We start from the raw sequence: 21,581 nt of genomic DNA, 5'->3' as shown, positions 1-21,581 counted from the left end.
ATAGAAATTTTGACATAAAAGAACCAAGAGAAATATGAGGTAAATATCAGAGACTAACTTCACGGAACTCAATAAGGATTGTTTGTGTTTTATATATAGAAATGTAAACCATAAGTCCAAAACTGTCATTAGTAATTAGGTAGTTCAAAAGAAAGATTGGAACAAAACTGAGTATGTGGTGATTCCAAAAAGCAAAGCTATGTAAGAAAAGGTAAAAAAAAAAAAAAATGAATGAATGAAAAGTAATTATCTCATACTAATGAGATATGAGAGCAAAAACTGACATAGAGGAATTAGACAAGGAAGGAGGGGAGGTAATTCTGAAGTTCTACTCTTATTGGGAATGAGTTAAAGAGGGAATAATACATATATAGTATAAAACTCTCCAAAATGTATAAAGAAATAAGGGGGAAGAAATAAGATAAGGCAGAGTATAGAAAAGTGTATAAATTAATGGAATGGGATAAAGTGTGTAGATCGATGGGAATGGTATAAAGAGGGAAGGTAAGGATGGAGAGAGAATATGAGGGAAGGTTACTTGAGGAAGGGAGATTAAGTAAAGCAAGGCAAGCTAGCAGAAGTAAAGTAGAAGTTAAGAGGAACAGGAAACAAGAGATATACACAAACACAATAATAATGATCAATAGTAGAATGTATTGGGGGAAAGTAGGTGTAGAAATCATCAATTTCAAAGTCAAAGTTTAAAAAGATTCCTTCAAAAGAGAGAAGTCTACATTATGTAGCAGCCATATTAATATTGTTTTAGATTGTTCAAAACAAGTATAAGGTTGGAATATCACTATAGCATATATTATATGTGCATACACGCATAAAGATAGCAATGCTTAACTGTAGCCTGCCTGAGAAAGGGGGGAAGGAGAGGAAAAGGGAAAAAAAGAATAAAGTAAAAAGTGTACAACAGAGAACAAAAGAAAACCTATAATGAAGCAAACAAAAGATGGGCCATTCTGAATACAATGTGTTTTTACTATTATATACATTTTCTTGAAATGGAAATCTGTTACATATTTTGAATCCTCCTTTAGGTTCTGTTGTACACATGATAAATTTTTTCTTTTTCTTTTTTATTTTCTACTTTGTATTTAAGTTTTAAATAAATAGTTTTCTTAAAAGAAAGAAAGAAATATCTATATTCTTATGATTGTACTGTGGTGATAAATTTCCATCTTTTCAATTTTGGAATGGAACAAGAATTAATAGTCATCCTGAAAAAGTCTAGATTTTTAGTTTTACTAAAACTCCATTGAACACTTAACAAAGGAAATTACATTTCACATTCATGTAGCATATTATAATTAACAAAAACAATTCTACATACATCATTCCTTTGAAATTCTCAACAATAATGATATGAAGCCAAAGAATAAGGATTAATATTCTCATTTCAAAAAAGAACTGATCATAAGAGAGATGAGTGAGCTGTTCAGGGTAATATAAATATAAATGGTGGAGCCTGGGTGTGAAATCAAGTCTTCAGATTGTAGATCTAATATGCACAAAAATTGTTAAGGACACAAATGAAATCCATAGAAATCCATTCAGCAGCAAATGTGGAAAGGAATCCATGTTCTAAATTTTGTACTTTGGCTACTTTCATGATATACTGAATCACTATTCACAGTGTATAGAATATTGGACCTGGAGTCAGGAAGATCTGAATTCAAATCATGCTACCCTCTGCCTACCTCAGTTTTCTCATCTGTAAATTAGGGATAATAACACTACCTATCTCCCAGAATTGTTGTGAGGCTCAAATGAGAGATGATTTATAAAAATGCTTAGCATAATACTTGGCACATTACTATGTAATTTCATAAGTACTTGTTTCCTTTCTTCAGATATTTGTTTTTACATTTGTTCAAATTATTAGATTAGAAACCATCCCCAGTTGGAAAAAAAATAGCAAGAGAAATAGCCAGGATGCTTTTAATAAAAAGGATGTCAACATAATTTCAGCTTATATAAGAATTATGTCCTATTTTATTAATTTGACAGGTTATCACATGTAGGTCAGCCATTGCCTGGACAAGTAATGCTCCCTTGTCTATTGAGGAAGTGGAAGTTGGTCCACCAAAGGCTAGAGAGGTTCAAATTAAGGTAAAGTTGGTATTTATGATTATCTCCTGATGACTATAAACTCAATCAGAATTCCCGTTTCAGGAAATGGAGACTTAGAGGTTTTAATCTTCTATATGTATTTTTCTATCATTCAAAATGTCAAGAAGCCTTCTGTCTCTTTAGACTGCTTCCCTGTCTTTGCAACCAATTGATCTTTTTATCAATAAACAGGGTTGAGTTCATATTCTTTCAGCCAATCAGGAGTTATATCCCCCACTATATGCACAGAATGAAGTGCAGGGCCATATTCCAGGACACTACCTAAAGAGATATTATATGCAATTCTAGCCAAATCAAAAAAATATTAAGCATCTCTATGTGAAAAGCATTGGTAAACATAAAAAGACATTTAATAATAGAAAAGCCTATCATCAAGGAGCTTTTACTCTACTGGGAAGACAGAATATGTGTACACACAAGGAAATACAGGATAATGTCAGGAAGGAAAGACATGGGACCCCAACAACCATGGGGGTGAGGAGAAGCTTTCCATAGAAGATGACACCTGAAGTGAGTCTTGAAGGTAGTGGAAAGTCTTAACAGCTAGGATTGTGACAGATTGTGAATAGCTCCAAATCTGATATCTTTATTTCCTGAGAAAAAAAAAATTCCCTACAACTTTATGATAGTACCTCAAGTTCTGCCATCAACATCATCATTAGCTACTGTTCTTTCAGAGAAAAAAAAGAAACAATGCAAAAATATAAAATATAGATCTTAAAGACTATCAGACTAATCGTTCTCAAAGATACATATCTACTTGCTTCACAATTAACAATTGTTTCATTAAATAATCTTTTGTTTGGTAAATATTGATCTTCATTTTCCAGAAATTGATGAGACAAAAGCCTGAACATCCATATTTGTAAAGAAAATGATACGATGGTCTGCAAATAATATGCATTTTATTTTTCCAGTAATATTTATTAATCCAATTTTTTCTAGTTACTTAGTTGCCAAGGGTAACTAGATTGTACAGTGAATAGAGCACCAAGCTTGGAAGCAGGAAGATTAATCTTTCTTATTTCAAATCTGGCCTCATATACTTGCTAGTTGTATGACTTTGGGCAAATCATTCAATCCTATTTGCCTCAGTTTCTGAGGCAAATTGAATCAAGAAGAATTGGATACAATTAAAAAGCAACTAAAGAACAGACAAGGTCAAGGATTCTATTCATAAAACTTACTACTTGCTCATGAGAGATAGCTGAATAGAGAGCTGGTCTTAAAGCTCTTTCAAGCCTAATTTCTGACACAATTTGACTCTGTGACTTTGAGAAGTCATTTAGCTATTTTCTAAAAACTTTCGAAGACTATAAGTTGTGCATTGGTAGAAAAAATTTCACCATCCTGAAGTCTGCAATATAAATGAAATCACAGGACTATTCTTTATCTTAAACTTCCTACTTCATCATTTGCAGCAGACATTTTTCATCAACCAAGATGGAATAATCACCATAGGAAGCATAGACATGTGAGTAATGATTGCTGATGGGAGACAAAAAGTTCAATAGATTTTGATTAGCAAAAATTAAATAGAAATTTGAATATCTGAAAATTAATTTCGAGTACTTTCTATTTCCCTTCCAGTAAAGCAGAAATTCTTCACCTTGGACTGGTAATGAATAGATTTCAGTTGTCCATGAACTTGTATAGGAAAAAAAATTATATCTTTATTTTGCCTAACATCTACTAAAATTTAGTATTTACTTCAATCATTTAAAAACATTATTCAAAGATAGGCTCCATAGGATTCACCAGACTGCCAAAAATAAGATTTATGACTCTAGAAGAATTAAGAAACCCTGATAGACAGCATTTTGACAATAATTAATCATATTGAATAATTAAAGGAGATATCAGGGCCCAATTTCCCACAAATGTAATATATATTCTTCTTTCTGCTACACTTCAGGGGATGAATCTGAGAAATCCATATGGATATTCCCTCCAAAGGTAGAAAAGCAAGAAAGCTGTTTTCTGTTTCATGTAACCTTACCTGTCTCCTCGCCTAAATCTTCCACCAACTTAGTCAAGCCCCAATCTTGGATGCTGCTCACTATTTTCTATCTCAGCTTCTATTCATGTGCGCTAAATGGTGCTACAGAAATATTGAAGCTGCTCACTTTACCACAAATTCATGCTAGCTAATCTCAAATGAACATTCACTACGGTAAGGCGATCCTCCATAATTAATTCATTCTACCTACCATGATGATAATTTCAAATCATTTCATGCCTTCTCAAATCTCCTATCTTTTCAGCTGAGAATTTTTTCTCTTATTTCATTGAAAAAGTTAAAGCCATTTGCAAAAAGTTCTCTCTTCTTTCCTTTTCATTTCCCAGTACTCAGATGTCTTCTCTGCCTTCATCCCTATTTGTCATGAAATACTTCTTCTCTTGCCAGGTCAAACTTCTCTATGTGTGCCCTTACCCCTATTGCACCTCATTTCCAGAACAATAGTTCTTCTCCATCCTCATTCTTTCACTAATCCTCATTCTCTCCTCAACTATTGTCTACAAACAAGCCTTTGTTCCCATTATCCTTAAAAAAAAATTTTTTTTTAATTTTTTTAAAAGCCTGTACTTAATTCTATTAATCCCACTATATCTTGGAAATGGAGTGAGAGTACTCTGCCTTGGTCTGTTCATATTTGGATGTGTGTTCAGTTTGGGGTAACTCACTTCAGGAATGGCACAAATAACAGCAAGAGGGGAGAAAAATCAGCAATGTAAAAGCTCTTCAGTTCATGTCATGTGAAGATCAATAGAAGGGATTGGAAATATTTAATCTAGAGAAGAAAAGATTTGAGGCGAATTGCTGGCAAGCTGATTTCTGGTATTTGAAGGGATTTCCCTTCAAATCAGAAATTATACTCATTCTGTTTGCCTCCTAAATGTATACTCTGACATACTATTAATGGTAAGCATTCGGAGCTATACTTTTAGACACTATAACCACACAAGATGCACTTGCAGTCATTAAGCAAGCATTAATTAAGCACCTACTATGAGGATAATCAGGGCCATTAAATGGTGGAGCAGGTAAAGCACCAGGCCCAGAGTCAGGAAACTTGGATTCAGGTCCACCCACAGATATTTACAAGTTATGTGACCTTGAGCAAATCACTTCACCCTGTTTGCCTCAGTTTTCTCATCTGTAAAATGAACTCAAGAAGGAAATAGCAAACCACTCCAGGGTCTTTGCCAAGAAAAACCCAAATTGAGTAGGGAATAGTCAAATATGATTCAACAATAACAACATTGGATGTAGTATATAACCTGTTTTATCAGCCATAATATGCATTAGGTCAGCTTTGTCTGATCAAGCTAATTGAATGGGCTGGAGAAAATACAAGATATTCACCAGAACCAAAAAAGAATATATGGAATTTTTAAATAGCAAGTTTTTTGATTTTCTTTAGAACCACATGCTTTGCCAGGCTTCCTTATTCATTCTTCAACCAAGGTGAAAAATAACCATCTGAGGAAACTGGGCCACTTAGGTGCCCCAGACTACCCATTTTTACAAACAAACATTCTGATAACTAGACAATAAGAAAGAGGATTAAATTTCTATTATTATAGGGTTTGTTTTTGTTTTTAATTATACAAGTATACGCTTTACTAGATTCAGTAATCTGACATTATAGGAATAAAATGTTCTGTTTTATTTGATGTCATTTAATTGTCATGCAGGTTATATCTTCAGGGATTTGTGGTTCAGACAATCACATAATAAATGGAACATAACAGTACCTTTATCTGCAATTCTAGGGCATGAAGGACTGGGGTGGTAGAAAGTATTGGAGAAGGTGTGAGCACTGTGAAACCAGGTGAGAATGGAACCCAAAAATGGTGTCTGAGGTCAGAAGCTTCTCCTTTCTACCCCTTTACAAAAAGGATCAAATTATTTATAAAAAGGAAAGGAATTTTGCCGGAAATTAATATATGCACAAGTCCATTATAAGATTCAGATCTAGGAGAGACTGAGAGATTATTAGTCATCTGTTAGATTATAAACTTTCCCAATTTGTGACCAAAGAACTAGAGATCATTATTGATCACAAAATAGAAATTTTTGATTATAGTTAAGTTAAGCTTTTGTACAAACAAAACTAATGCAGACAAGATTAGAAGGGAAACAATAAATTGGGAAAACATTTTGCATTCAAAGGTTCTGATAAAGGCCTCATTTCCAAAATATGGAGAGAATTGACTCAAATTTCTAAGAAATGAAGCCATTCTCCAATTGATAAATGGTCAAAGGATATGAACAGACAATTTTCAGATGAAGCAATTGAAACTATTTTTAGTTATATGAAAAGGTGTTCCAAATCACAATTGATCAGAGAAATGCAAATTAAGACAACTCTGAGATACACTACACACCTGTTAGATTGGCTAAGATGACAGGAAAAGATAATGATGACTGTTGGAGGGGATGAGGGAAAACTGGGACACTAATACATTGTTGGTGGAGTTGTGAACAAATCCAACCATTCTGGAGAACAATTTGGAACTATGCTCAAAAAGTTATCAAACTGTGCATACCCTTTGATCCAGCAGTGGGCTTATACTGGGCTTATACCCCAAAGAAATCTTAAAGAAGGGAAAGGGACCTGTATGTGCCAAAATGTTTATGGCAGCCTTCTTTGTAGTGACTAGAAAGTGGAAACTGAATGGATGCCCATCAATTGGAGAATGGCTGAATAAATTGTGATATATGAATGTTATGGAATATTATTGCTCTGTAAGAAATGACCAGCAGGATGAATACAGAGAGGCTTGGAGAGACTTACATGAAATGATGCTGAGTGAAATGAGCAGAACCAGGAGATCATTATACATGACAACAACAAGACTATACAATGATCAATTCATGAATGTGTCTCTCTTCAACAATGAGTTGATTCAAACCAGTTCCAATTGTTCAGTAATGAAGAACCCAGAGAGAGGATTATGGGAACTGAATGTGAACCATAATATAGCATTTTCACTCTCTCTGTTATTGTTTGCTTGCATTTTTGTTTTCCTTCTCGGGTTTTTTTTTTCTTTCTAGATATGATTTTTCTAGTGCAGCAATATAAATGTATGGATATGTATACATATAGTGGATTTAATATATATTTTAACATAAAAAAAGATTATAAACCTTCCCAAGTGTATAAAAGCACTTCCATCTTAGCTCTGGTCTTACACTCAAAAAATCTTTCTTTACTAGTATCAAATTGAATGTAGTTTTTTGAGATACAAAAAGTGTGCTTCTCAGACAAAGAACCTGGGTACAAATGAGGGCAAGGACAATCTTGCCTGTGACTGTATAAGTGAATAATGAAGGGAACTGAGGCAGATCATTTGGCTTGCAAATTGAGGGAAATACCTTTACAATTCCTATTTCTGGATGACTTGACAAGCCTGTGGACTGTCAAGAAGCACATCAAATGTCCCACATCAAATTCCAGAAGGTCAATTCCACCTTCACGGGAAGCAGACAGGACTTTCCTTTGGAATTTTCACACAGAAATTCACCCCAGGAGATTTCACAGATATAAAACCAGAAACTCAGACTGCTTAGTTGGTCTCTCCCAAAAGGCAACACCAGGCATATACCAAGCCCATCAGCTTTAAGAATGATTTTGTTCCTTGGAAATGGCCCTCCCCAAGAGAAGAGAAGATACACTATTCAGAAAGAAACACTGGTCAGTGACATTAAATGCTGCAGACATCAAGAAAGATGAAGTTTAAGAACAGTCCATTGGATTTGTTTGATAAGGAAACAATACAGGGGAGATCAGGTTCAATTGAGTAATGAGTTTGGGAGCTCCATTGCAAAGGGTTGAAAAGTGAATGATAATGAGAAGAATTGATGGCCAAGAAATGTAAACAATTTTTATTTTTTTGTCTATAAAAGAGAAGTGAGGCGGAAAAGGATGGTTGAAGGAGATGGCACTATCAAGTAAGAGCTTATTAAAGATAGGGAAAATCTAGCTATGTTTAGTTGGAAATAAGCCATTTGAACAAGAAAACCTGAAAATTAGAGAGCGAGGATCTAGAATGAGTTTCAGGAAAGACAATCAGAAAACTGAATAAGGTGAAGTGTTATGGGAGCCAACTGTTAGTGGCTGCTGGGGATTTAATTCCAACCAGCAGAATAGATCATGTCATGTGAGAGGATGATAATTATACAAGGAGACAGAGAGGCAGTTACAATGAAAATCTCTGAACCTTTCTCTCTTTATTCCATTCCCAATACAGAATAAATAAAAGTTTTTTTTAGTACAGCAAGGTCATTTTTGAAAAAAAGGACACATTCATACTTATTTTGTATTTAATTTATATTTTAACATATTTAGCATGTATTGGTCTTCCTGCCATCTATGGGGAGGGGGTGGGGGGAAAGAGGGGAAAAATTGGAATGAAAGGTTTGTCAATTGTCAATGATGTAAAATTACCCACACATATAATTTGTAAATAAAAAGCTATTAAAATTTTAAAAAAGAAAAAGAAAAAAAGGATATATTCTTCTCAAGCAACAACTGCATCAGTAAAAATGACCTCCAGATTCTTATCACAGAACGCCAGTGTGGGTCAAAGAGGTTCCTAGAGTTGGCCCAGTTCTGCTCAGAGAGTGAGATAATGTTTACCAAAACATCTTATTGTTTCTCTAGTGTGCTGGGATTCACAGCTGTGGGGGCTAGGATTCACAGATGTAGCAGGGACTTTGGAGAACTGAGCCTCTTCTTAAAAATGCAGTTCCCTTAAACCTTTATACAAGCTTTTCTGAGTTCCACACTTAAGTGTGGTCCTCAACAATAAAGAAGAGTACAAGTACAGAGGTTATAAGACGATCACCTCGGGGTTTTTTGCTTTTCATTTTTCTTTTTTACTTTAAATTTGGCAATCTCAATAAATACAAATATATTGATATATATATAAGAACAAAAAAGAGGATTGTATAGGACACTAAACATATTTCATATATAGTTGGGTGTTTTTTAAGTTTATTAGCAAGTAATTTATTAGCCTCTATCTAGACAGTTTTTCCAGAGAGTGTAAGACACAGATATTGCTGTCATTTTTGAGCATGTAAGGGCTTTGCTGAGCTTAAGATGCCAGAGAATTGATTCCCATATAGCTACTCTTGCATTCATGTAGTCATTTATCTGTCCCAGGTCAAGAGGAAAACTGCTTCTTCCAGCAAAGAACATTTGAATTCTTAATGCTAATTATGTGACAAGCTTTCATTCCAACTTTGTGAGTTATTTTTCACAAAATTCATTGTATACAATATGCTGGATTACTTCCACATTTTATTTTGATGCTATTCACTTTTTCTCTCCATCCAGAATGAGGTTCATTTTCTTCTGTTTTCCTCCCTTAGGAGATAAAGTCATATTGACTATTCAACCTCAATGCCTTAAATGTGACTCCTGCTTACATGCCAAGGGCAACTGTTGCTTGAAAAAAGAGTAAGTGCCTTCCTATCACTATCTGCTGACCCAGAATTTATGGATCTCATTTCTCTTCATGTGTATCTGTGTGTATCTTTGTCTGTCTCCATGAACTAGTATGCTTTCTCCAGTTGGACTGATGCTTGATGGTACCAGCAGATTTACATGTAGAGGGAAGAAAGTACATAATATTTTTGGAACAAGCACATTCACTGAATACACCATGATGCATGAGATTTCAGTAGTAAAAATTGATGATGATGCACCCTTGGAGAATGTTTGTATATTAGCCTGTGGATTCACCACAGAATATGGAGATGCTGTTAATGCTGCACAGGTGAGCATGTGTAATGGGAACAAGTTCAGTGAACGAGATTTTCCCTAATCAATGTCAAATTATGGCTGAACCAATCAAAATGATCAAGAAAGTACCTTGTAAAGACTCAGGCAGACTGTGCAGAACATTTCTCCTATTTTGATGGTGCAGGTTTATTCAGCCCTAAAGTCTCACTAGGAGTTTGTGTTCTTCATGTGCAGGTGTGACTCCTGGTTCTACCTGTGTTGTCTTTGGGCTTGGAGGTGTTGGCTCTGCAGTTGTTATGGCATGCAAAGCAGCTGGTGCTTCCAGGATCACTGGTATTGACATCAATGAAGGAAATTTGAGAAGGCAAAAGCTCTTGAGGTCACTGATTATCTTAATCCTTGAAAATTCAAGAAGCCCATCCAGCAGGTGATAATGGAAATGACTGAATTTGGTGCTGACTTTACCTTTGAGGCTATTGGGATTATTGACACCATGGTATGTTACCTCCACATATAGGGGAAAAAATATGTTTTAGATCAGCAAATAGCCATGTAGTCAACTAATTTAACTTTACCAAAAAGTACTTAAAATTAAGAAGATAATTAACATACCTGAATGGAAAGTTTTTAAATCATTGTAACTACACTTTGTACCTAGTGATATAACGTTGTAATATATACACAAATAAATATAAGGAGGCCCAATTCCAAATGAACCCCTACATGTAGAAAGGGCTGTCTCCCACATGTGGCAGGGAGCTAGTTCAAAAGGAGAAAAATAAATATTTCTAGCCTTTTATTCCACTGTCTCTACAAAGGGGAATCTCTCCATCCCTGTATTACCTGGCTCTATAGGGAAATGAATCATGGCTTAATTCAGTTTCTGAAAAGCACAATCCCAGTTCTAAATTCAAAATCTCGTTTTCATAGTTGGCTGCCTGGCTGCACTACTCCACACGCAATCCTGGCTCTTTCTCAGTTCTGTGAGGATCAGCTCCAGCATCTCAAAATGAGGACAAAGAGCATATAAAGAAATAAACACCACCAGGACCCCTTCTTGGAGCCAGTGTCAAAGAGAGAGAAAAGAGAGGAAGAACTTGCCTTTCCCTCTCATCTGTAATTTCATGGCATCAAATCAAAAAAGAGCCACTGCAAAGAATATAGAAGAAAAGATGATGGGAAGGACAATCAATATCTCAATCTCACCAGTTTAAAGACACAGCCAATCAGTGAAAGACAAACTGAGCTGCTCAAAAGGGTGTGATGCTATAAAAATTCCTCTCTGTTTCTTTCTCTATTTCTTTCTCTCTCTTTTTTCTCTTTCATCCTTTTTCATATTTTTTCCCTCTCTATTTCTCTCTTCCTGACCCTCCTTTCAAGAGCAAGAAATGTAACAAAAAAAAAAAAAAAAGAAGGAAGGAATACTAAAAGTATGGAAATATAAATGAAAGACATGAGGCAGAGAAGGAAAGGAAAAGACAAATATAAAAAGTAATAGAAAGAAGAAAAGGACTTAAAAGGAATAGAGACTGGAGGCATAAACTATAATAAGTATTGCATCATATGCCACAAACAATTTAGGATATGGAAAAAATGAAGACATACACTAATTATATAAAGATATATTTTTTAATAATTGGAATGAGGAATAAAGCATAGGAGAAGGGAAGGAAGATGACTGGAGATGACCCAAGAAAAAACTCCATTTGACATTTGACCCCAATCAAGAAATGGGAGTTTATAATCCAATCTAATTCATGTGGATCAAATGAATATGATCTATGTGTCAACTAGACAATAATTCTACTGGTTTTTATGATAGAAAACTTCACATTAAAACTCCATGTGACCAGAGATGCTACAGAAGAACATATGATTATATCATTAATCCTAGGTTGTTGCTCTGGAATCCTGCAACATGAGTTATGGTCTCTGTGTTATTATTGGGATATCACCAGCAAAATCCCAACTCTCTTTTGACCCAATCAAGCTACTATCTGGTCAGACGCTAAAAGGGTGCTTGATAAGAGGTAAGAAAAGAACTTCAAATGAGCAGTGAGGTTAACTCTAATAAATCCCTTTGAATTTTTCAGAAATAGTGGGACATACAGATATAGTGATTACTGTTTATAGAATGATAGAGAGGAATGAAGTCGATCAATGGATTAGTCAAATAATGAGCATTTATTAAGCATCTGTTATGTATCAGGTATTTACTGTCACAGAGAATGCCAATACAGAGCTTTCTATTTCTTTCTAAATGTAAGGTGTGCTGGGATTAGCTAAAGCCAGATCACAAAAACTAATTCTTAAATTTTCAGTGTAAATATTCACACCCTAAAATTGGCAAAAACTGACAAATCAGGACTTAACTTGTTTTATTATCTACGCTTAAGAAAGTGATGGATAAAATGTTAAATATGAGGATTAAACTTAAAATTGTGTCATATGTACATTTTTTGAAGTCAGTTATTAAATACTTATGCACACATCCCTGACTAACAAATATTATTATAGCTATAGTAGCAGATTTATAAATATTAATTACTATTGGATGCAATTTAAAACTGGTCACATTCATCCATGGCTATTATCAATAAATAAATCAATCAACAAACATTTATTCCAGGAGATAAATAAGTTAGGATTATAACCTAGAATAATCTACCCAGCAAAACTTTTTCCTAAAAGATCATATAAGAGGTAAAATATATACATATATATTTGATGAAATAGATAATTCCAAACATTAAAAAAACAGAGATTATTAGAAGATTTGACATTCAAATATAAGATTCAAAAGGAACAAGAAAAGGTGAACATGGAAGAAAAATGATTAAGCACTCAAAAACTTTTAACTGTATATATCCCTATATTGAAAGAATATATATACATATGTATGTATGTATAAAATTTCTTTTTATTTTTAAATAGTATTTTATTTTTAGTTACATAGAAAGATCATTTTTAACATTCTTTTTTTAAAATGTGAGTTCCAAAATTGCCCCTTCCCTGAAACAATAAGTAATCAAATATACATTATATGATTAATTTGATATGTTGTAATATAGGTTTACATAATCGTAAAACATATTTCCATACTATCTTTGTTGTGAAATATTAAACAGACAAAAAGAAAAACACACAGAAATGAAGAAAATGAAAATAATATGCTTCATTCTGCATTCAGAACTCATTAGTTCTTTCTTTGGATGTGGATAGAATTTTCCATCACAAAGTCTTTGGATATATAAAATTCCAAAGAACTTTATCATTGTTAAGCAGTTTAGAAGGAGTCTACATAGAAGACACAGTTAATGTGAGGATAACAAAAAAAAAATTAAGGGATGAGAAAGAAGGATGTGTTGAGAGGAGGGAAAGGGAGAGGAAAAATAGGGGAAATTATGTAACATTTATTTTAAAGGTCAGCAAGGAGGAGCTTTAATGGCAAGGGGGAGAAGGAGGCAGGCAATATCTCAATCTCATTTTCATCAGATTTAGTTCAAAGAGGGAAGACTATATAGATATCTATGTTACCTAGGAGGTAGAAATGGAAGGGGATAAAAGAAAGTGAGGAGGGAAATAAAATGGAGGGAAGATTAAGGGAGGTTACTTGCAAAACAGATTTTTGAGAAGGGACAGAGTTAAAAGAAAGAGAGAGAGGGAGGAAAAGAAGGAGGAGAGAGAGACAGAGATAGAGAAAGAGAGAGAAAGAAGGATAAAGAGAAGAAAAAAGAATGGAGGGAAATATATGTCAATCACAACTGTGAATGTGAATAGAATGGACTTATAAAATATAAGCAAATAGCAGAATGAATTAAAAAACAGAATGTAGCAATATGTTAACAGAGGACATACTTGAAACACAGAGACACATACATACACAGAGTTAAAATAAAGGATTAAAGTTAAGGGGGAAGGAAGGAAGAAAAAGGAATGTTCCTCCTATTCAAGTAGAATGAAGCAGAAGTCTTCATGGAGAAGATATTTGACCTAGATCTTGGAGGAGGGGGTGATAGTACTTTCTGCTCATATAGAACAAATACTTGAAAATTAGAAAAAATATGAAAAGAAAGTACAGTGAAGGATCTAGTTTGGCTGCAGAGTGAATGTGTAGGAACAATGTGATAAGGTATATAGAATACTAGATTGAGAAGCAACACAATCTGAGTTCAAACTCTGCCTCAGACTTTGACTGTCTGAATTGTCTGACTGGGTGATTTTTAATCTCTTTGGGCTTCAGTTTTTTCATCTGTAAAATTAGAAGTTTGGATTAAATAGGTGTGTTCCGGATCTCAAATCTACTATCTTATTATTTATGATCCAAAGGAATGCAAATTAAATCCAAAACTCTGTAGGGCCTTGAATGATTAGCTCAAGCATTTGATCTTTAATAGATAAATGGAGGCTATTCAAAGTCTTTCAGAAGAGAAGTCTCTTGAACATACACAGGAATATGAGTAGAAGATGACAGGGAGACTATAAGCCCCACCTACAGTTTCTCCTAGACAATCAATCAGCTTCTTGTGTTATCTCAAAAAGAAAATGAAAAGAAGCCTTTTATATAATTATCAATAGATATGTGGTGTACTTGAAATTTACTTGATTCATTAAGTTAATCTTATTGTTCAAGCATTAGTTTTATCTTTTTTTCTTCACAAAGTATAAAACTAGAGACTTCATTCCTTTATTAGTGGATGATTACATGAAGAAGAAAATTGACATGGATTCAGTAATAACTCATAAACTGCCTTTATCAAAATCAATGAAGGGTTTGAACTCCTCCAATCAGGAAAATGGTGAGAGATTTGTTTGCTCATCTTTGAGCCTAAATTTACATGAAAAAAAAATCATAAAGAAGATTAGGAATACTCTCTCACAAGATCCTAAATGAATTAGAAATAGATTAAGAGGGTAGCCCTGAGAAAAGAATAAAGCACTGTGGCATCCACTACTAATTTCACTACTCAGTAGATGCTTGTCCTTTCATCTCTCTATACCTTAGTTTCATCACTTAATATGAAGTTGGCTTAATAATACCTATCTGACCTACTTCAGAAGGTTCTTCAGAAGATCAAATGACATAATAAAAATGAAAACTTAAAATTAAAGATGTTATTTAAGTTCTTATTATTAATGTTGGTGTTACAAATCTACAAGTATAAGCAAATGTTTAAAATTTCAATTTGAATATGTTAAAGTGTATAGTGATAGGATTGTTATTATTGATATTAGTGTTACACATCTAAAAATATAAGTAATGCTTAAAATTGAATTTTAACATGTTAAAGTATATGATGAAAGAATAGGATTGCCTCATTTCAGAAATTATTTGCAGAGTGCTGTGCAGAGAGAGAAGATCAAAATGTAGGGCACCAAATTGTGAAATATATTAAATGTCAAGCAGAGAATTTATTCAGTAACCAATACTAAGCCACAGATTTGAGAAGAGGAGACTTATGCATTATGCAGGAGGCTTAAAGAAGGGTAGACTGGAAGGAAAAATGAATCTTGATTCCTGCCTGCATTCCCTGGGTTCATATTCAAAGAAAAGTTTTGGTTTTATCTTTTCTGAAATGTGTAAGGACATTCATGTTTACATGGATGAAGAGTAAGCAGAATGTCAAAAAGAGGTGAGATGGAATGTATCCCAGGCAGAAGGAATCAAAAAGCAAACAATGGAGAGTATTTAGGAAATTAGAAGTAGTATAATTTGATTGGATTGTAAGATACCTGATGAATGGTGGTAAAAATATGGTTGAAAGGTTAAGGTAGTGACAGACTATGAAAGGTGTTGATTGTCAAACAAAGGAGATATAAGGAAAATTCCCTAATATAAGAAAATAAAATTGTAATTTACACTTCCTATCTTAACAAAAACATGTTTTACCTCTTAGAAAGAACTGTTGCCCTATCTTAAGAATTTTTTTAAAGCATATACGTTCCATTTATTAATTATTTTATACAAGAGACCTAAAGCATTCATAGAAACCCTTCTTGTGGGCTATGTATGTTTAACAAAATCAGTTGACTTGTTGGGGAGGAAGGGGAATAGAGACAAACCAGAAAGTTGCCAGAACTCTCCCCAGTTTCCATTAGAAACAACTTTAAATCAAGCCTCTGAAGAGATTCTGGAGTGACAGAACATGCAAAGATGGCATGAAACAATTTTCCAACTTACAATAGGTTAGAAGGATTTCAGTAAAGTTTCAGTAAAGTTCAGTAGTCTCACTTGGATGAAAATAGAGTACAGCCCAGTGCAAATGGTATCTGGGCAAGTCATCAGGAGGATCTTAGTTATAGCACAGATTAGCAACTGACAATTACAATAGTAGCTCAGCCGATTAGCAGTAGAACTTCCAGCCCCAACACAGAAGACAAATTGCCAGCCCTGAAAACCAGGCAACAATAGGCCAGACTAGGTGATACTACCCCAGGGGAGTGAGCAAGTCACCAAACATCTGAGATTTCAGTGCTCAAAGCCAATGACCCCACACAAAAAATAGGGACAGCACCCCCTATGTCTCAGGAGCAAAGTCCAACATTAAAAGTCACAAAAAAAAAGGGGGGGGGGGGGGGGGGAATGAGTAGGAAACAAAAAAGAACTTTGACCAAAGAAGGCTACTATGATGACAGAAAAGATCAAAATACTAACTCAAAAGAAGATAAAATACCTGCATGTGAAACCTCAAAGAGAGATATAAATTGGTCTCAAACCCGAAAAAAACTTCTTGGAAGAGTTCAAAAAGGATTTTTAAAATCAAATAACAGGGGTAGAAAAAACTGGGAATAAAAATGAGAAATGTATAAGAGAGAATCAACAGTTTGGAACAGAAAGAACGGGAGAAAACAATTCTTAAAAAGTAGAATTAGCCAAATGGAAAAAGATAAATAAGCTAACTGAAGAAAATTATATTTTAAAAACTAGAATTAGGCAAATGGAAGCTAATGACTCTATGAGACATCATAAGAATGAGTTAAACTAAAAAGAATGAAAAAAATAGAGAAAATATAAAATATCTCATTTTAAAAACAACAAATAATTACAGAAGAGATAATTTAAGAATTATTGGACTATCTGAATGCCATGATCAAAGTCTGAATGACATCAGCAAGGAAAATTGCCTTGATCTTTCAGAATTAGAGGGTAAATATAGTCATTGAAAAAATCCACCAATCATCTTCTGAAAGAAATCCCAAAATAAATGTTCCAAAAAAATTGTAGTTAACTTCAGAATTATCAGCTTAAGGAGGAAATACTGCAGGTAGCCAGAAAGAAACAATTTGAATATCAAGGCGCCACAGTCAGAATTACCCAGGACTAAGCAGTTTCTACATTAAAGGATCAGAGGGACTAGAATATGCTATTCCACAAGGCAAAAGAACTTGGATTACAACCAAGAACCAACTACCTAGCAAAATTAAGCATAATCTTTCAGGGGAAAAGATGGGCATTTAATAAAATAGGGGACTTACAATAATTTCTAATAAAAAAAAACAAGAACTAAGCAGAAAACCTGATGTGCAAATATAAGACTCGAAAGAAATATAAAAAAGGTAAACAGGAAAGGAAAAAATTATATGTTACTTATTATTTATATTCCTGTTTATATTCCTTGGTGATACTTTTAACTCTTGAGAACTGTATCTTTATTAGGGCAGTTAGAAGGAGTATACATAGAACATGTGGGTATAAGTTGACTTTGAATGATAATATAAAAAAGAAGTTAAGGGGTAGAAAAAAGGATTGCACTAGAAGAAGAAAGGGGAGGTAAAATGGATCTAAATTAGATCCCTCTACATCACAGTAGAGTGAGGGGAATGAACATTGTTTGAACCTTAATCTCATTAAACTGGCTCAAAGAGGAAATAACATACACACTCAATTGGATATAGAAATTTATCTTACCCTATAAAGAAGTAGGAGGAGAAAGGAGAAAAAGAAGGGAAGGGTTGGATGGAAGAGAGGGGAAAAGTAACAGGAGAAATGTAGAAAGAAAAAGGAAAAAGAGTGATAAGAGATGGCAGGTTGAGGGAGGTGGGAGTCAGAAACAAAACATTGGTGAAGAGGGACAGAATGGAAAGAGATGAAAAGTATGAATAGGAGAGAAAATACAAAAGAGGGAAATGCGCAGCTGGTAACCATAACTTTGAATGTGAATTTATGAGAAAAAATAAGATACATAAATCTTTGGTTAATTTGATTTAAAAAGAAAAAGAAAACCAAATCACCAGTATCAAAAAATGAACAACGAGAATTCACCACTAATGAAGAGGAAATTAAAACAAAAATTTTGCCAACTAGCAAGAGACAGAGAGAGAAATTCTATTTAAAGTAATTATAGATAATATAAATTATTTGGGAGTATACTTGCCAAGACAAATCCAGGAACTGTATGAATATAATTATAAAACAAAATTAAGTCGTTTCTAAATAATTAGGAAAATATCAAATGGGTAAACTAAACTAATATAATAAAATTACAATTCTACCTAAATTAATTTACTTTTTCAGTACCATACTAATCAAACTGCCAAACTGCCAAAAAAATAAACTGCTAGGAAAAAATAAGAAGAAAATCCATCTGAAACAAAATTAGTTGACCAATGGCTTTCATACCAATGGAAGCAATTTTTTTCTCCAAGTATAGGGATTTCATCATTGTAGGGAATCCCTGGTATGGTACACATATGCAGCTTAATGATTCATCCACAACTTACAATCTTGGGTTGTATTTAGGCTATTGAGAGATTAGTTAATTAACTTGCAAATGATCACACTATGAGAAAGTATTCAAGGCATTAGTTAAAGAAGACATGAAGACCTTAAAGAGTTCATGATATATTGAGAGAGAGAATATGCAAACAATCACCTGATCTCAAAGGGAAAACATTAGCTTTAAGGGGGTCCCAAAAAGGCTTCTTTCAGAGTGTGATATTTTAGCTGGGAATTTTAACTTGAAAGAAACAAGGGAAGCCAAGAGGCAAAAATGAAAAGGAATTTCAGATTTGGAAGACAATCAGTGAAAATTCATAGTATTAGAAGATGAAAGTTCTTATAAGAGGAACAACAAACAGGTCAGTGGTGTGGACTATAGAGTATATGGGAGAGTAGAACAGTATAAGAAGACTAGCAAGACAGGACAAGATATGAAATGCCTTAAATGCCAGAGGGGTTTTTTGATGCTAGTGTAAAAGGAAGACATTAAAGTTTATTGAATAAAGAGGTGAGATGATCAGACCTGCATTTTATAAAGATCACTTGGATAGCTGAAGAAATTATTGTGGGAAAAGACCTGATGAAGACAGATCAACCATCAGGCTATTTCAACAATCCAAGCATGAGGTGATAAGAACCTATAGTATCAGATCAGAGAAAGGGGAATGTACAAGAAATGTCACAAGAGATAAAGCTAATAAGACTTGGAAACAGACTGGACAAAGAAGTTTAGTGAAGTGAGAGGAGTCAAGGATGATACCTTACATGGTCAATCCTGGGTAATTGGAAAGATGATGATACCCTTACCCATAAGAAGGGACTTAGGAAGAGAGGAGAATTGGGAAGGAAAGATAATGACTTCAGTTCGGATGTGTTAAAGTGCTCAGGATAACCACTTTGAGGTGTCCAATAGGCAATTAATTGGAGGTTCAAGACTGGAAGTGGGAAGAAAGAGTAGGACTGGAGAAGTAGATCTGAGAATCACCTGCTCAGTGATGATGACTTGAATCCAGCTCTTTCTGACTCCATGACCTGCCCTCAATCCATTGCCTCTTATAGAGTAATGGGAATCATACCATATCAAAACTCTGACATCATGTAGTCTAATCCCTTTATTTTATGTAAAGTAGATAATGTACTAGAAAAAGTATTGCACTAAGAAATAGAAGACCTGAATTCAAATCTTGACTTAAATTCTTCCTGACTATGTGATGTGCATAAGAAATTATAATGTCTTTGACCTCACTTTTATTATCAGTAAAAGAGGGAGAATTCTATCTATTTCATAGATTAAGAAAAATGTTTTGAAAACCTTAATATAAATGACAGTTGCTAATATTATTAAGCAATGGTGAAACTGGGACCCATAGAAATTCAGGAAGCTACCCAAAGATATATAGCTAGAAAGAGATAGAAGAAGCTGGATCTTTAGACTTTCAGAGCAGTCCTCCTTTCACACTACTATGTTTAGCTTCCTCTGGTCCTCAGTTACACATGATGACTTTAGACCAAATCAGCTATCTAGAAAAGATGGAACCTCTGTCACAAAGGAAACTATATAGAGAAGATGGAACATCATTCCCAGAGATCAAGAAAAGGTATCATTTGTACCTCACTGATAGTAACCCAGGAGCCTCACCCTGCAGTCAGTGGAAGCTCAATGGCAAAGGGAGACAGGTTGTTGATTTTGATTCTCAGACTTCCTTCCATATTGCTGGAATCACTGAGTCAATAGCATTCTCCCTGGAATGTTAATGTATTCTGACACCTCTAGTATACCATGGTCTTCAATACAACATATGTATTAGGAATTTCCACTATGGCACATTTTTCTATGATTTATTATTGATCTATGCAGAGAATCAGCATCAGAGGAAAGAGAATGAAAGGAGCTTTTGATTCTCTCATCTGTTGTTAAAGTTAGGTCCAGGTTACTTGCTGTTCCCCCTCAGATAGAAATATTTGTTGATGATAGATCAGAAATAGAAATGGAGGACAGAGGCTATACAGACCACTTGAAGATTCTTTTTTAATATAATTTTTATTTTGTTTTACTTTTTTTCTATTAACAAGAATTTACTTTCTCTCCTTCTCACCCAAATGAAAAACAAAAAAACAAAAACAAAAACTTTGTTTAAAAAAATGCATAAACAAGAAAAAAAACCAATTGACCACATTTGGAAAAATATGACTAAAAAATTGTTTGTACTTTCCTGTTTCAGCATTCACTGTGTACTGTTGTTCTGAGGTCAAGGGGAATGGAAATGCAATGTCACCCTACCTTACTAGACTCTCATCCTTCTGGGACTTCATATACATAGGACTATGGTTGAAACTTGGTACTTCTTAGTAGGGCAAGAAATGTAATAAACTACTTCTGAACACTATGCCATTAAATCAGGTTTGTTTTAAATCTATATAAAGTTGACTTGTGGCTTATTATATACATTATCACTATTTCTTTCTGTTTGACTAGATTATATTCGAAAGTTGAATATAACTTCTTGATGGCAAAACTCTCACTTTTACAATGTATATGTTGGAGCCCATCATGGTGCCTCAACACTTCATAAATGATGAATGGTTGATTAATTTTAGGACAAAAAGAGTTCATAAAAGTTCAAAGAATTGTTGTGGGAGAACCAATTTGGAGAGAACTTTTAATATGCAAAACCAATGCAAAATAATCTGCTACATTCCTAGTGCTGGGAATACAAAGACAAAAATATATCAATTTCTGCAACAAGGACAGATCTAAGTCAATCAAAATATATACAAAATTAATACAAAGCAATTGAATGAAGGAATAATAGCTCTAAAGAATATTCCAAAGCTAGAGAGCTGTATCATTAAGCTAAGCACTAAAAGCATTTAGTTTACATCTGTGAATAATAAACAGTAACATTTCTATAGCACTTGAAAATTTACAAAACACTTTACAAATATTTTGTTCCCCCCAACAACCT

At 34.0% G+C, this 21,581-nt stretch overlaps 1 long non-coding RNA gene across 2 annotated transcripts; it reads left to right on the top strand.

The window, feature by feature from the left end:
• The first annotated feature begins 9,521 nt into the window (after positions 1-9,521).
• On the top strand, positions 9,522-21,038 carry LOC127541251 (uncharacterized). Of its 2 annotated transcripts, XR_007948410.1 has the most exons (4): positions 9,522-9,611; positions 9,711-9,930; positions 10,131-10,392; positions 20,838-21,038. It is a non-coding gene; the product is annotated as an uncharacterized LOC127541251 (long non-coding RNA). The 2 variants fall into 2 exon arrangements; XR_007948409.1 differs by lacking the exons at positions 9,522-9,611; positions 9,711-9,930; positions 10,131-10,392 and adding an exon at positions 11,829-11,926.
• The last annotated feature ends 543 nt before the right edge of the window (positions 21,039-21,581 follow it).

This window comes from Antechinus flavipes, chromosome 6, assembly GCF_016432865.1.
Source record: "Antechinus flavipes isolate AdamAnt ecotype Samford, QLD, Australia chromosome 6, AdamAnt_v2, whole genome shotgun sequence".
Classification (NCBI taxonomy): domain Eukaryota; kingdom Metazoa; phylum Chordata; class Mammalia; order Dasyuromorphia; family Dasyuridae; genus Antechinus; species Antechinus flavipes.
Note: the sequence above shows the minus strand (reverse complement) of the source record. Positions and strands in the feature narration are given on the sequence as shown.